General features: G+C 36.4%; 1 pseudogene; it reads right to left on the bottom strand.

Annotated features, from left to right (window-relative positions):
* Positions 1-7,955: 7,955 nt before the first annotated feature.
* LOC145788320 (uncharacterized) lies at positions 7,956-8,675 on the bottom strand (annotated as a pseudogene).
* Between the last annotated feature and the right edge of the window lie 8,894 nt (positions 8,676-17,569).

Here is a 17,569-nt window from a genome sequence, read left to right as displayed (position 1 = left end):
GTCTCTAAAAAAAAACGCTCCGTTGGCTCACTCAAGATCAAGCGGCGCTAGTTCGGCTCTCCAGGTGTGCACTTGAGCAACGCACTTCGGAATCAAGACTGCTCTAGTGCTCAAGTTTGCTAGATCATAAAATTTCCAGCTCAATCGCCACAAGTGAAAGTAGCCTAAAATATGACAAATTTGCACAAAACATAGCCTAGTTAAAATCAAAAAACTTTGGATAAAAGTGACTGATGACTGCGATTCAGTCTTGGATTCACTCTATGAAAGTTTGTTTAAACTTTGAAACAGAGTTGCCAGACCGTAAGAAACTTTCCGGCCAAAAACAGGTTTCGAACCAGCCCTAAACCATGCCTAAACGAGCCAAATTTTTTGCAACAACCCACAAAGAGGATCCAAAACACTTAGGTAATTTGCTAGTAATTTGCGTACATTTAAAATAACCAAAATGCTTTCAAAATAGGTTTTATTTATATAATGATTCAGTTCTGGCACAATTATTTACCTTTTGTAAAATAAATACTTTTTGTTTTTGCCTTCAAATGTCACATCATCCAAGACGTCTCATCATTTCAACAATCTTGATGAAGGTTAACTTATTTTATATTTTTGACCACTACAAGAAAAAGAAATACATGCTAAACATAGCAGAGGTCTAATAAAGGGAAAAAGCAACAAAACGCCAATGTTATACCCCAGTCATAGACAGGGCCTCCGAGAGAAATCAGCACTGGTCGGGAAACAATACGAAAAATGGGCCCCATAACATTTTTTAGCAAATGTACAACTAGTTTGTATCTTGCGTTGCATGTTCGTGTTAAGCTGAAATTAGCCTACTTTCCTCAGCATGAAAAGAACTTAGTTCAATGTAAAAATCGTCAAACTGGATTACACTTGCAGCAAAAATGCCATTTAGGCAAACTATTTTGTCTAGAAAGCTTTGTAAACACACAATAGGCCTACAGGCAACAAAAATAGTTCAACCAAGCATTTAATTCAGGACTGTCCAAACTTTTCCCACGCGAGCCAGATTTGATAATAAGAGTTCGCTGGCCAACAGCCACAATAATTTTTCTGAAAACTGCAAGTTGAATTTATATGATTTTTGAGTGTCTGCAGGCCAAAAATAACACATTGTACAACAACAGGCGCGGGCCATACAAAAACTTCTCGTGGGCCGGAGTTGGCCCGCGGGCCGGACTTTGGACATCCCTGATTTAATTCAACCCTTTCTGGATTTTTTGCAATGCAAAGTTACGGATCACAGCATCAAATGATAAAATTTTGCGACGTCTGAATTGATGCACAACATGTCTAGTTAGGCTTTTCAATCGGTTTTGAGTCATAGGCCTACTGGAGCGCAAACGATTATTTACAGATTTCAGTAATTGCTAAAACCACGCTCTCAAAGCGCAACCGTTGGAGGTAGCTACCGAAAGACCAAAAAATCATAACAAAACTATTTGGAAAAACCTTTCGAAAGTTGCAATCAATGATTCCTTGTGTAGAGATTATGGGGTGGTTCGTTCTGGTTTGCAGCTGAAGTTTGCTGTGTGGCTTTCTGTCAAAAGTACCAACTCATCCAAAATGTCTTGAAAAATATCATTGTTGTAGCCTACAAATGGTTTAAATTTGTCCCACATGCCCGCAACTGCACAACAGACATACGATGAAATTTTCATGGAACTCAAACTCATCGACGATATGTTTGAGTTTGTTGATACATTTGTCAATTCCAACAACTATTGAATCCTTTGCAATGTAGGACGGTAAAATACATTTCCTTCGAATGATTCAGCTAGTTAAGTGGAGTTATAAAAGCGTTCTGTCCTCAGGAAAAGAAAATCATTTTATTTTAAATTTATAATTGCCACTGCAACTTTAGCTTGCGAGTAGTAGCCTACTCTTCTCAGCTTTCTCTTACTTAGATTACATCTTCCTTTAGTTTCATTAAACTCATCAGTGAATCTTGTTTAGGACCGTAATCCACATAATGCAAAGCAGTCACAAATTTAAAACTGCTAGTTGTAGGCTACTTTAGCATTGACTCAGCTTCCGATCAAGCTCTTGTTGGTTCCAACTTGATGCATTTAAGAAACGTCTTTAAAGCTTCAATTGCAAGAGGGTAATGTAAAGCATTGGGTATGACTGCACCACGCCTTGATTACCCTCTCGAAGTAAATTTTCTTTGCAAGATGATAGGACAGCTTACTTTAGACTTTTCAGAATTTTTCCTCTGGCTGGGCTATAACTTTAAAGATGTCACAAGCTTACAGATAATCAATTACTCCAAAAATGATAAGACATTGGAACAACGCTGTCTGTAGGCAACATTTTGCATTCCAACTAGACTTAGCCTAAGCAACAACATCCATATACAAAAAACTCAAATAAAGAAAAAACTCACTACCTTCCAAAATCACATCATGAGAAGCATGACTAACAAAAGTTTTAAAACTGTTCGGCCACACTAAAAGATCACAATTCGGAATCAGCAAAGTTTGCACAGAAGGAAAAGTAGAAAGAAAAAGAAAAACGTGGCAGACAACCAAAACGATGGCAAGACAACATCTAATCATAGACCGGACTCAACTTGGCGACACTGTGCGAGCTGGCTCAAAATTGCCACTCTTGGAAGCAAATAACTCATGTTGATGCGCAATCTGCTGCAGGCGGAGATGATGACTGATGATGATGATGATCCATAAACAAAAAAATACGGGATTTACTTGTTTAATCGTGCTTGGACTGATACCTTTAACTTTCCCTGATAACTTATGTTGGATACAACATCCTATGCCTGGTCAAAGCAGATTTTGAAGTTAAGGTTCAGTTGTCAAGCAAAAATAGTTCTCGCTTAGCTAAAACAACACCAGTTTTCAAGTTGAAACTATCAGTACAATCGAAACCGTTCAGTGATGCAGAAATCATTTCAGCTTCAGATTTTACGTCTTGAAGCTGTTCAACATCGCCTACCTTAACACGAAAATGATTTGTTCTTGATGAGAAGCATCGAGAGTGACATTTACAATGATTGAGAAATACTTGGAACTACGCACTTCATTTAAGAATTTGTTGATTATTTAGTTGGTACCGGTAGCCTACATTTTTACTTTAGTACTAAAAATGGGCCCCCCTCAAAAGTGCAAAAACAAAAAACTACTCGTTTTTCCTTTACAATGTTTTGCTAGGGGGGAAACTGGCCCGACTTCCCCCCCTCTCGGAGCCACTGGTCATAGAGACTGTGGTTATATCGTGCCTTATACCGAAACAGGAATCAGCTTAAAAAATGGCACAGTCGCAACACTGCAATAAAATTTTAAAATTTAGAAAAACGCGCATCAAAAACATATGTGAACTTTTCATTGATTGAATTCATAATCCTATTGCAATCTGCAAAAAATATGAGCAATAAAACCGTAACCTGCAAACGTTGAGTGTTACCGGTACTGGTGATCTTCTATTGCTCAATTTCGGAGAACCAGTGTCCAGTAAACTCACCCAACTGTGGTCTGAAGTGTTGCTGCCGGGGAATTATCCAATCCATTAAAAATAACACGCTAACCATAATTAGAGTGGGTTTAGACTCCGTGCGTTTTTCATACGTTTCTTTTGCGTTATACATTTTGTGCGTTTTGACTTAAACACCTCGCATTTACACTACTTGCGATTTTCATGTGTAGGCTACTGTACTACGTCATTTGGAAAATAGAGGTTATTTCCCTACACTGATGCCAATCAGTTGATCTTGTTGACATTTTTCACAACTTAAAGGGGTAGGCTACTAAAGGAAAAACCTGACTTGGCGATTTTCCACGTTCTTTGTGTTTAACTTGCTACCATAAAACGATTTTCAATAAAATTTTGCCCCATTGCGGTCTGACCATCATTGCTCGCGTGCTTTCGTCAGAGCTTTCAAAACCAGAATGGACCTGAGCAGCGAAGCGTGCGACTGTTCAGTCTACGTAACAAAAGACGAGCAATCAGCTGATCACGCAACAGTTGTTACTGCGGGCGATTTAACTGTAGGCTATGTATGTATGTACATCAAAACATCAGATTTCAACGTCAAAACATCAGACAGTTTGCTCAAAACCTCAGATCTCATGTTAAAACATCAGATGTTGTAACGTGGCTTTTGTTATTGCTGTCTTTTGTGACGTATTCTCGAGCTGTGTTTGCACTTTTTGGTCATTTTGAAAAAAAAATGAAAATAAATGAAACATTGGACTTTGGGCCTTGCCAGCGCCATTGAAAACAAATTTTTTTCGGTAATTTTTTTTGAAATGTATTCTTGAATGTTCAGCTTACGCATTTTAATGCTTAATTCCCGTTTGAAAATTTCATTTAGTAGCTATGCCTTCAAGAGCTTTTTGGAATTCTGTAGATATGTAACATGTACCATGTTTTTAACAAACAAATTAAAATTATGAGAACATTTAACCGAAACCTATGAGAATTGCAATTTCCCAATGCCTTACAACTGCACAAATTCTTAACTGCACCGAGTAGCCTACATTCTTGTGTTCAAATAAACTTTGTGGCCAACATCAAGACTTTGCCATTGTAATTTCTTGATGATGTCTTTATTGGATTCTAACCTCATTTTTAGCAAACATTTTGAAAACTAAACTGTTTTCTGAATATGAGCTTTAGAGTTTAGTATCTATATTGTGGGTTTTTTATTTTTTGATTAGATGGACCATGCGTTCAAACCATTTTGCGCCTATAGCCTTGGATTCTTCGTACAACCTTCCTTATATAATAACCTTAGATTCTTTGTTTGTTATTTAATAGATTGAATTTTTAGTTAAATGTTATCTCACATAGACAAGATTCTTGTAAAAAAAACAAAACTAGGCTATATCACATATTTACGACTAGCGAAGGGGCAATGACCAAAATTTTCTAATAATATCATGATAAGTCTATTATTGGGTTAATAGCTGTTTTTTTCTTTTCTGCGTCCATAAGATATTAGGCCTATATAATACTGAGAAAACATATTCAATGCAATTCAATTTTATTTCTGACCAACGAAGTGAAAAGACAGAAAAGCCAAAACAGTTTAAATAGAAAATTTGCATGTTGGCAGTTTATAGCATATTTGCATGTAGGCTACTATCGGCACAGATAATGGAAAATGTAGATGCTACAAATTTAGAAGATGCTACAAATTTACAAATGTAGAAGCACTTAGCACTAACAGACTCAAAAAAGTTACAAATAAACATATGTACAAAAATTCTTTGTAATTGTTACGGACAACCGTTCCCTAAATGAAACGTCACATAAAACCGTTATGGTCTACTTAACCTAGCTGGCGTCTTACGTCATGGAAATTCCTAAAAAATGAGCCAAGATTGCAACATACTTCGTAAGACCTGTAAAACATTGCACCTGTAGCATTGCATTGCACAATCTCTCTTTGAACACCTGTTAAAATGGCTTCACAATGTTTATCATTGTTACGTCACAGAAGCTGGTTACGTGCTGTCACAATCAATGTGCAAGGCCTCGCGTCGGGCTGCTTTGTATCTTGACAGAACGTGCTGTTTTCATTATGGAATTTTTGAGCGATGTGTTATTGTGACGTTTGGCTTCGATCACCGCAAGCCCGCGCGAGAAACTAAATTAGTCTCGCGCTTGCCTTCAGATGATCTTACATTTTTTGTAAGTTACACGTTTCATTTTTTGACTACGTTGAGAAAAATTCATCAGTTTTTAGTTTGGTCGAGATAAAGTTGGTCGTTTTCTTTGTTTGTCACAAAAGTTCAAAAATAAGGAAGAAATAAAACAAAAGTTGCACGATAGTTTATTTTTAGTTGCATAGCGTCAAAACTTAGAAGAAAGAAAAGAGAGAAGAACAAGCCCGTCGCCCACATTGGTGACCCGACATGATCTTTTTTACGTGATTTCAGTTTATAACAGAATTGCGATCGATTGCGATATACTGGCAGGAAGGAAGGAATGGCAATCCTGGCGGCATCACACCAGTCAGATTTATAATTCCAGATCGCTGTGGCACATCCAGAAAGAATGGATTTGTGGCCGATGAGATCTGAGCTGACAAATAAAAACATTCGAGGATTGTCTTCGACAGTCTCTTTGATTTCGTTTTCTCTTTTGCAAGCGTGTATGTTGGATTTGATTTCGACCTCCGATTGCTGGCACCAGTTCTTGCGAATTCTCTTTAAGCTTTTTGATCAAACTTGTAATATTTTATCGTGATTTTTTTCTGTATATTATTTCGTTGTCTTGTTTTGCATACTCTGTTACTTTTTGCTTAATAGAAAAACTTAAAGGGGTACTAAAGGAAAAACCTGACTTGGCGATTTTCCACGTTCTTTGTGTTTAACATGCTACCATAAAACGATTTTCAATAAAATTTTGCCCCATTGCGGTCTGACCACCATTGTGCGCGTGCTTTTGTCAGAGCTTTCAAAACGAGATTGAGCCTGAGCAACGAAGCGTGCGACTGTACAGTCTACGTCATAAAGGCTAGCAATCAACCGATCACGCAATAATTGTTACTGCGGGCGATTTGACTGTAGGCTATGTATGTATGTACATCAAAACAGCACATTTTAACATCAAAACAGCAAACAGTTTGCTCAAAACATCAGATGTGGTAACGTGGCTTTTGTTATTGCTGGCTTTTATGACGTATTCTTGAGCAGTGTTTGCACGTTTTGGTCATTTTGAAAAAAATGAAAATAAATGAAACATTGGACTTTGGGCCTTGCCAGCGCCATTGAAAACAAATTTTTTTCGGTAATTTTTTTTGAAATGTATTCTTGAATGTTCAGTTTACTCATTTTAATGCTTAATTCCGGTTTGAAATTTTCCTTTAGTATGCCTTTAACGGTTGATTTTTTTTCTTCAGCCATGTAGAATAAGAAGCTGTTTCTTAATACAAAATCCAACTTTAAACATCGTTTAGGTGATCTTCAGTTATGTTATTGTCGCTTTCTTATGTATTGCATTATTTTCAGTGTTGGGCGCGATAACTCATTTTTCAGTTAAGCGATAACGATAACACTGTGCTGCGTTTGAAAATTTTTTCGCAAAGGTCAAAGATGTTTTAAGTGTTTCTGAATCAATTTTTTGCGCTGAACTCAAAAATGCAACCAGTTTTTTTCGATCAGGTCAAGTTTTTTTTTTATTACATGTTTAATTATGCTAGCTTTGGTCATTATTGTGCACATAGAAACTAATTTCTGTGGTAGCTTAATTGGTCATGCATGTTGTCAATTTTCGCAAGATGGTATTTTTATTTGAATGCAAGGTTTTGCAATGACAACCATTTTAAATACTACAAAAATATAATGACACAGTTGAAATAAAGGCACTTACAACTAACCAAGAAAGCTTCCTAACACATAATTTTGTTCAACGGCGCTCAACCTCACAGTAGAAGTTAATATGTTACACTATAGACACGTAAACACTTAACATCACAAATGTGTTTTAAATGCGAAATGCTTGCCAACATCAATGTGTGAAAGAAAAACGAAGTGTTCAAAATAGCTTAACACAGAAAGCGTGTTAAGCTATTTTGATAATATAATAAGGCACATGATGATATTCCGACGATAAATACAATAACAATATAAATACAAATGATTTATGCTGACAAAAAGTATCGCTTCAAAGATTTTCTTCTATGTGTGGAATTGGGAAGATCTCTTTTTAAGCACCAACAGCAATCTGCAAGCATGTTTACGTCCCAGTATCCTTGGTACCTTTCTTTTATCTGGCGAAGGTCTTGGTAGAATCTCTCTCCCTATTCTTCGCTGTAGCCACCACAGTTGTCAGGAAAGTCCAAATGCGAACTCAGAAAGTGCATTTTCATAGACATCCGGGCTCCAAGGGATTGAAAGCTTTCAAGCAGCTCTTTAACCTGTGCTTCGTAATCAGGGCTTCTATGCTTTCTAATCAGGGCTTCTATACTTCTATTCTTGGGTGAGATTTAAATCTCGTGTTAGGTCATTCAGCTCAAGCTGTGTAAGAGGCTTCGGTTGGCTTGTACTTTGCTTTGCATCTCATGTGTCTTGTTCACTTGCTTCGCTCTCTGCAGATGAAGAACACTCCATTTCACTTATTTCTCCAGGTGGTTCTGGAACAGGAATTCCAGGGCCATGTGATACTGGTTTCATGGCTGAAGGAACATCAGGGTACTTCACATGTTGTTTGTTCTTCCGGTTTATTCCTGAAATGAAACTGTTACTCTTCAATCAAACAATAAATGAAAATGCCTCCATACAGTACAAGCATCAGCATACCTTGTAAGTTGGTCATGCAAAAATAACAATCAGTGACATGGTCTTTTCCTTCTCTCCATACCATAGCTAGGAATACCAGAAGGAAAGCTCTTTATTTTCTTTAGGCTCCATAATCTCAAGCTTTCAACGCATGCTCTACAACATATGTGCGGAGCAAATGCCTTGTCCTGATCGCCTAGTTTTACTCCAAAATACGCATCATATGCTTTCTCAACAAACTGCATAATTTTTGCTTGGCGACTATGCAGGGTGACCTTACCACATATACATGTATAATTGTATATACCGTATAACAGATCTCCTCCCTCAGTTTAAAACTAGAGACCTTCAAAGACATACTGTATAACAGAACCTGTCTGGATCATTTTTGCACTTTCTCATTGTACTGTAAAAACAAAACTTATCATTATTACACAAACGTGTCAAATATACTGATGTGGTAAAGTATTGAGTGCACATAAGTTTAAAATAACTATCATCTTAACTGCACACTAACGCAGCCTGTAAAAACCAGTTCAGATGTTTAACTTTTCAAGCATCAGGTGCATTCGTTATGTTCTTCTCATTGTGATGTCACTGAAGTTTCATCAAAACTTAATTCATTTGCTAAATCATTTTTATGACATCACAAATCTCAATCGCAAGCCGCTGAAAGCTGCAGTTGTCAAAAATTTCAAATGCAATTTGCCAAAAAACTAGACCTGATGGAAGAAAACGGATAACAGTTTTGGATTCAGCATCAAAAAGTACACTAAGAACCGTCAATACTTTAGTAACCTTAAAATTAACGCAGCACAGTGTAATCGATAAACGAAAAATGCCTAAAGCGATAACGATAAACGATAAATCAAAAAAAGTTAAGCGATAACGATAAGCGATAAATTATCGCCGATAATGTCCGATAACGATAATTTTTTTTTCTTGATTAGCGCTTCCCCATCCCATGCAGCACGAACTGTTTTTATCAACATGATGAAAAATCGAACATAATATACTGTAAAGGGACAAAACTTTTTGTAAGTTATGCATGAATAGAATCGCAACAGCGGCGCAGTAGGTATCGAATCTTCAACCTCTTGATCCAGAATCAAACCAATGAGGTAACCGCCCTGCTTATAATTATACCTTCAGATACCAGTTGGATGCTTTTATCAATTGAGTTACACTGCCGCTTACGTGCAGTAAGAAAAATAATTAAATCAAATGAAAATACCATAAAAAATTCCAAACTTTGTATTTTGCTTTCTGCTTAAAGGGCTGTTTACAGCAAAGTCAGCACTAATTAAAAAAATTCCAAAAAACGCAAAATGCTTGAAAATTTATCAGTAATCTTAAGCGTTATTGGTAGTAAAGATGTGCATACTGTGAAATCCATCAAGCTTGTCAAATTAGTCGTGTTTGTTTAAGAACAATAACATAATTATCGTAATTTACTGATAATTTCAGATAATTTTTTTTGTTTTCTTTGTGAACACCATCATTAAAGCAATGGCAGAACGCTGAGTTGTTGAGATAAGAATTACAATATAGGCACTGTATTAGTGGGAATAAAAATGTTTGATTGAGGTATAGGCTAGGTCGCATAGGTAAATGAGAAAGGTTATACTGTATTTAGCATAATTTTACCACGCAACTCGATCCGCCTATTGTCATGCAAAAACTACTACAAGATGCAAAAAATGTGATGTGATCGGTCTGCATGTCAAATGCTTCAAGCAATATCATAGCCTATTCCGCAATGACTTGTTTCAGTGATATTGTGTTACTTTGCTAATTTTCATCTTCATATTTTTTGAACTTTCATTTTAATAAAATGCTCGATGACAATAATGACATGACAAGACATGAACAAGACATTTCCCATTTACCACTTTGAACGATAAGTAAAATATAATAACGCTTAAGCATAACGCACAAGAAACTTGTGAAATTTGATAACGGATTTGCCTAGCGTCTGATATATAGGACGGTTTTTTTCCCAAAACGTACAAACACAATCAGAAAAAAAATAATTGTGATCTATGTTCTTTAGGTCTTAATTATGCAATATTTAAATTTTCCGAAAATTTTTTTAAGTACTTTCACTTTCGGCACAAATGGGTTAACTTTTTAAGTTAAATGGCACTTACGAATTTGGTTATTATTTTTGGATTAAAGTTATATCGCCAAGCTAAAAAAATCGATCTTATAATCTATAACCGATCTTGTGTTGTTATTGTGTGTGAATTTTGTCTTTCAAACTGAGTTTTTGACGTAACCGCACGTCTCAAGGCAAGTTCTTGCAATTTTAGTTAATCTACTCATCTAAAGATTTAATGCGCTTAAAACAGTAAGTTTCATGTTTTGACAAGAGGGATTTTATTTTTTTACGACAATTACTAAAAACTAACACTTCCAACGAAAAAAGAAAACACAAGAATAAAATAGTTGATCGTGAGGTGGCGCGAAAGACCATGTTTCTGATGTAAAAGTGGCCTCGTATTGCGACACTTTCACAAACCACTTGCCAATTTCTTTCGCTTCGCTTCAAAGGAATCTGTACTGTCTGTGCGCTTACATTTTAATTGTAAAATTCACTCGCGATTGCCGATTGCAGCAAAACAACAAGAGACTTGTTGCATGCATTTCATTGCATTGCAATTTGCAACTCTAAAATTTATTGTGTTGTCAGGGCCGTCGCTGCAGGGGAGCGTGCCCCCTCCCTTGACAACGACCTGTGCACATACACTTAGGCACTGAAAAAGAACTGGTTTTAATTTTAGTTTCATTAACTAGGTGGCTAGTAAAAATATTACTTTTTATGGTCTTTCCACTTGTGTGTTGATCCGAAATAAAATTTATCGGCGATTAATTATATCGACGATAATCAAATATTGCCTTTGGCGATAACGATAACTGAAAAAATATTTGAGCGATAACGATAAGCGATAAAAATTTATCGCCGATAATTATCGCCGATAAATTATCGGCGATAATGCCCATCACTGATTATTTTGTACATCATTCATTTTTTTGTCGATTCACCATTTTGTTTAGATAACCACATGGTTCATCTGGGGGAGGGCTGGTGTGACGTTTGGCTTCGATCACCGCAAGCCCGCGTGAGAAACTAAATTAGTTTCGCGCTTGCCTTCAGATGATCTCACATTTTTTGTAAGTTACACCATGGCCACCTGGAGATGCGGCTTGATTTGTCACATTTTGCAGATTTTGATTACAGCTACTGCTAATGCTTGACTGACATTTTTTGAGATGAATTTACTTTTTGCGGTTTCCTAATGACATAGAACTTTTCTGTTGCCTTGGGGAAGCAGTAGCAAATGAGAAAAAGTAAGTTGAAAAACGCAAAATTAGACTGTTATTGAAAATTAACAGTCTGACTAAAATCTTCGAAATCAAATTTTCTTTGTTTTTCAACATGTGAGGATGTTAAAACCTATTGTGTCATCTGGGGAAAAGAATAAAGAAAGCGTAAAAACCTAATTTTTAGAAAAATTTATTTAAACATTCGCCCAAAGTTAAAAAAAACCTGGAAATCTCTGCAAAATGTGACAAATCAGGCAAATCAGGCTGTATCTTTAGGTGGCCATGGTTACACGTTTTATTTTTTGACTACGTTGAGAAAAATTCATCAGTTTTTAGTTTGGTCGAGATAAAGTTGGTCGTTTTCTTTGTTTGTCACAAAAGTTCAAAAAAAAAGGAAGAAATAAAACAAAAGTTGCACGATAGTTTCTTTTTAGTTGCATAGCGTCAAAACTTAGAAGAAAGAAAATAGAGAAGAACAAGCCCGTCGCGCACATTATTATTGGTTATTGACCTGAAGTAACCTTGATTGCAAAGTCTGTATTATTATGCAACGTGTTTCCAGAGCATTTGGGACATTCATTCAGAACAAATCTAGAACGTTCTGTTGTTTTTCACAATTGCCGAGTGACGTTTTTCATGACGTCATAAGGATGTTTACCAGTAGATCTGTGATTGCGAAATCTTTATTATGTAACGTGTTTTCTAGAACCTTCTACTCCTACGTGACAATCTAGAAGCGTCTTTAAACCTGCTATAAATAGTGGTGTGAATTAATGGATTATTATTTTATGAGCTGACTATGAGTTGATTATGAGAGTTGTGTTATGAGTTGTGGATTGGTAATAGGTGCAGAGACTATTGGTGATTGAGATTTGAAGTAATTGAATACAAGTAGATGAGAATTGGTGCTGATATAAATTGTGTTCGAAATTAGAGTTATTTGAGAAGCCGTTCGTTAAAGTCCTTCAAGAATTTTCATTATCATTTCACCAGTAGAACTTATTCGACATTTAATTGACTGCTTTTCGGTTATATCCCATTAAACTACGTCATTGAACCTTTCCAAGTCTCTTTCCTGGTAAGAGAGAGAAAGAAACCGTGACACGTGCGTTTGAAATATCTCAAGTCAGTTTCGTCATTTAGAATATTGTCGTTTTGAAAAGTTGGTCGAATATCAAAACTGTTTGCTTGTGCTTACCAACTAGACGAAATTTCCGTCTTTTATCTCAGTAATTTGTATTGTGGTGACAAGTTTTTAGTGGGTACGGTGTTCCCCCCTTCTTCGACAGCCAGTGGCTATTTTTTGCTGAAATACAATTCTTGAAAAAGGACGTTTTCAGAAGAGTATTTTTTCGTTGTCATCGCATACAGACGAACTGATCCGGGAATTTTTATGTTACAACTTTCCCACGAAGATATTATGGTTTACCGCTGTGACCAGTAATAGCAATGTAAATAATAACTCTCTGCTACAGTTGGTAATTTACATTGTGGTTGATCACCAAATCCATGCTACTGTCCGTTCAGCGGCACCTAGTAGATGGAATAGCTCATAACAACACTTCAGACAACAATGAAAACTTCACTCGGTCAATCTCGGTGACCGTCCCTGCGTGGTTGCATCAGTGATCAATCTACAAACAGCCTATGTGAAACTGCATGGAATAACCAGAGGTTGGCAGTAGCGCGCTATTTGTTTGTTAGCGGTACAGTGGCGCTACATTTTTGTTGGAGTAGCGACTCAGTAGCGGAGCTACTTTTTTTAATGCAGTGGAAAGACATTATATTTCTTTCAGTAGCACTCCCGCTACTCACTACTTTTCCATTTAAAGTGTAAAATATGACTCGCTTTTAGAGATTTTTTATGAAAGGAATGTGTAAAAGAATCACTGCCGAAATCGCTTGACTGTTGGAAAACATCAAGCTACGTTGACGAGCTACCGACAAGAGTGACACCACAACCAGTCATGACTCCGAGGATTAATTTTTGGTGTGTTGAAGCCATTTCATAAAACTTTTGTGCAAAAAGAAAAGTCACTTGTGGACACTGACCAAGTCCTTGAGCTTTTCCAATAGCGAGCTAAAATGTCTGTGCATTAAGTATAACACCCCCTTCCAGTGCTGCAATGGGGAGGCTTTCCTCAGTCAGTTGGTACATACCCAGCTAGAAATTTCACGTGTATTACACGTAGATTCTACGTACCTTGGGTCGTGTATTATACGTTAATTTTCACGTATAATACACGCATATGTGTAGACACTATTTCACGTGCATTACACGTATATTTGGTGGTGGATTTTACGTGTTTTACGCCCGCGTTACACCTAATTTCCTCGTATCTGACACGTAGATTCTACGTACCTTGGGTCGTGTATTATACGTTAATTTTCACGTATAATACACGCATATGTGTAGACACTATTTCACGTGCATTACACGTATATTTGGTGGTGGATTTTACGTGTTTTACGCTCGCGTTACACCTAATTTCCTCGTATCTGACAACACTAATACACGTGTTTTCCACGTATATTTGGTGGTAAATTTTACGTGTTTTACACCCGCATTACACCTAATTTCCTCGTATCTGACACGTAGATTCTACGTACCTTGGGTCGTGTATTATACGTTAATTTTCACGTATAATACACGCATATGTGTAGACACTATTTCACGTGCATTACACGTATATTTGGTGGTGGATTTTACGTGTTTTACGCCCGCATTACACCTAATTTCCTCGTATCTGACACGTAGATTCTAAGTTCCTTGGGTCGTGTATTATACGTTAATTTTCACGTATATGTGTCGACACTATTTCACGTGTATTACACGTATATTTGGTGGTGGATTTTACGTGTTTTTACACCCACATTCTACCTAATTTCCGCGTACCGTATCTGAAATCAACAATTTAACACATTTGTATTTATTTAACACATTTGTATAACACATATTGTTATAAGAGGCTACTGTCCAATTGTGACCCTTCTAGCACTCATTCGGAGAGTTAACGCTTGTTTTGAACTTTATTTGGAATTAGAGAAGAAAAAGAGCAATAGCAGTGGTGGGAATCGAACCCGCGTCAATGAAAGCCAACCAGCTGACAAAACCCCTAAGCCAACCAGCTGACAAAAAACCCATCACTTAATTTGCTTTCTATCAACTTCTTTTCGCCATTTTTACGTCACTTAAACCGGAGCTTATGATTGGTTGGCGGTTTCATTCTAGTCATTTTTAGTGGCAGAATTTCGACTTGTTAAAGTGGCTACCGTACCAAACCTTAGTAAGTAATTGTTTAATATCAGTAAGCGAGACCACTTAAATTTACACTAAGAACTATCGTTAAAAGATCACATTAATTTGCGACTAAAAAATGTCATGAAGTTTCCTTTTTACATAACGTAATAAAAACGTGTAAAGACACCTACAAAAACACATAATCTAACTTATATCCTAAAAAATGCGGAGGAGTGTGGTTGACACCAATCCACTTGAGTGGAGAATTCTTTCTGTTTATACCGTCCTTGGGAGGTAGTTTTACCTAACACAGATTAAAAATTGCCCAAATGAACGAAAGAACTTCAACACGTTTAATATACGTGGAAAACACGTGTTACTTTTCAACAGATGGAAACGTGCAATACACGTGGAAACAACATATAATCAAAATATAAAAAATTCCGATAAAACATCCTTCTGCTCGGGTAAACATTTTTTCTCTTTTGTATGCCCTCTTCTGGGTGTGATTTTACCTTATATACCTTAAAAATTAGTCAAATAATCATAGGATTTTGAACACGTGTAATATACGTGGAAAACACGTGCTATTTTTGCAAGAGTTATATTCAAAAAATAATCCCTGATAAAACTTCTAGAATCATATTTACACACTAGTCATACTAAATGATAGCTAAAATATGTCTCTAAAAAAATGTTTTTTAAACTAGTGAATTTGTGTTGGTGTACACAAACTCCTTAATAACACCTGAATTCTACCTAAGATACCATACTACCTAAAATCAACCAAAAATCAACGTGTAATATACGTAGCTTTCTAGCTGGGTACGTGCTAAAGTTTATATACAAAATACACATAAAAATATGACAATAAAACGGAAAGAAGTAGCCTAATAGCGAATTGATTTTATTTTCCAAATTTAAAACTCACCAACCAAACAATTAAATTGAAGAACAAACACAAAGGGTGTTAACGATCTGTCACAAACAATGGTGGGGTCACAAGACAAGATAGCGAGCGGTACAGTTTTAAGGCAATTAAGGAAAATCACTAAACAACATAAAGCGAACGTAATTTAGTACAAATTTAATAAGAAAGATGTCCCTCCAGCGAATAATTGCTTGCTGAGTTTAGGGTTTATTTGGAGTGCTTCGTAAATTTTAATGTCAAACTCTGATTGATGAACAATTAAATGTTTATTGAAAGTGGTATTTTGCATAAAACATAAATTTAGGAGCAAATGATTGGAACGCCTGGTTACTCTAATCAAAAAATAAAGAGCCCAAAACACAGATACTAAACTCATGCTCAGCAAACAAACGTTTTCACTATTTTGTCTATTTTTTTTTGTCGTCGTATCCAGGCTTACACCTGGTAGTTGAAGATTTAGATTAAGTGGACGGGAAGGCAAGGAAGCCAATCTTCATGTCCACCTTCAGGCATGCTTGTACGTGTCCTGCCAAAGACATAGCTGCATGCTCATGAGCGGTGTCGAACCGGTGCCCTTTCGATTGCCGTTCCAGCGCTCCCACAACTCGGCTATGCAGCCAATTTTTGTCTACTAAAAACTATTGGTTATACAAATGATATTTATAGCTATGAAGATAAAGGCAGTAGCTTTTGTTTTATAAACGTTTGTTTGCTGAACAGAAGTTTAGTATATATATTTTAGGCTCTTTTTTTGATTAAACATAAATTTATTTCGAGCATAATAGAACAAAAAAATGATAGGCTATTAGACAAAGCTGTTGAATAACTTCACAGCACTGAATGAGGTGTCGCATGATTTTTAAGTCAACTAAGAAAATAATTTAAAAAAGTAAAGTAAGTATTGTATAAAGTCACAACCGCACTGACCTGCTATTTTGTAAATAGACATAATGGCAAGAAGAAAGTTTTTTTTTTTTTTTTCAGGAAACAAAACAATTTCCTCACGTTTATGCTAAGTAGTTCTTAGTAGCCTATTTAAAATACTAAGTGTTTGAACCATGACGAAACTACTTTCTGATCAAACGCACGTGCTGTTGGTCAGCGAGGCTGTGAAAACCAGCAATGTTGACAGGGGGTCCAGAGGGTAGGCCTACTTTTGAACTAGTGCTAGGGATAATTTTAAGGGCAGATAACCTTTGAAGTGGATCAAAAACTTGAAAAAAAAACACAGTGCACTGTTTGGGTAAGTGCGTTTTTCTTAAAAGTCTTAATTCGGGGCCCAAGAATCGCATTGGTACCGGTCTCAAATTGTTCTCTCAACGGCCCTGATGATAACCTACTAGGGTAGAATATAATGCAGTCTGCAAAGTTTTGAAAAACTAGCTATTTTTTCGTTGTACTATGACGACGATCAGATACAGTTTATATACAATTTTTAATGAAGGCAAAGAACCTACAGGCCTACCTTACTTTATTGAGCAAAGTGTTGTAGTTCAACATTTTGAATGGTCAGACATCGTGAAATGCGCATAAATACGCAATAACTTATACGACAATGCCCTTAAAGTAGGCCTACCATGGAGACCCACAATTATTGAGCAAGAATTAAAAATATTAAACACAAAAAGCGAACATCACGGAAAAGAAATATCTGGAAATAGGAATGACAGCTACACAGTAACAACTTTGTTCACACTTGGTACGTGCAACCCGATGATTGTGTTCCGCGGAACACTATAGTGTTTCGTAAAAAATCGTCAGGTGTTTTGCAAGAAATATATTAGTTTGACTAATATTCCATGGAAC

This window comes from Aplidium turbinatum, chromosome 2 (genome assembly GCF_918807975.1).
Source record: "Aplidium turbinatum chromosome 2, kaAplTurb1.1, whole genome shotgun sequence".
In the NCBI taxonomy this organism is placed as follows: Eukaryota; Metazoa; Chordata; class Ascidiacea; order Aplousobranchia; family Polyclinidae; genus Aplidium; species Aplidium turbinatum.
This window is presented reverse-complemented; position numbering and strand designations above follow the sequence as displayed.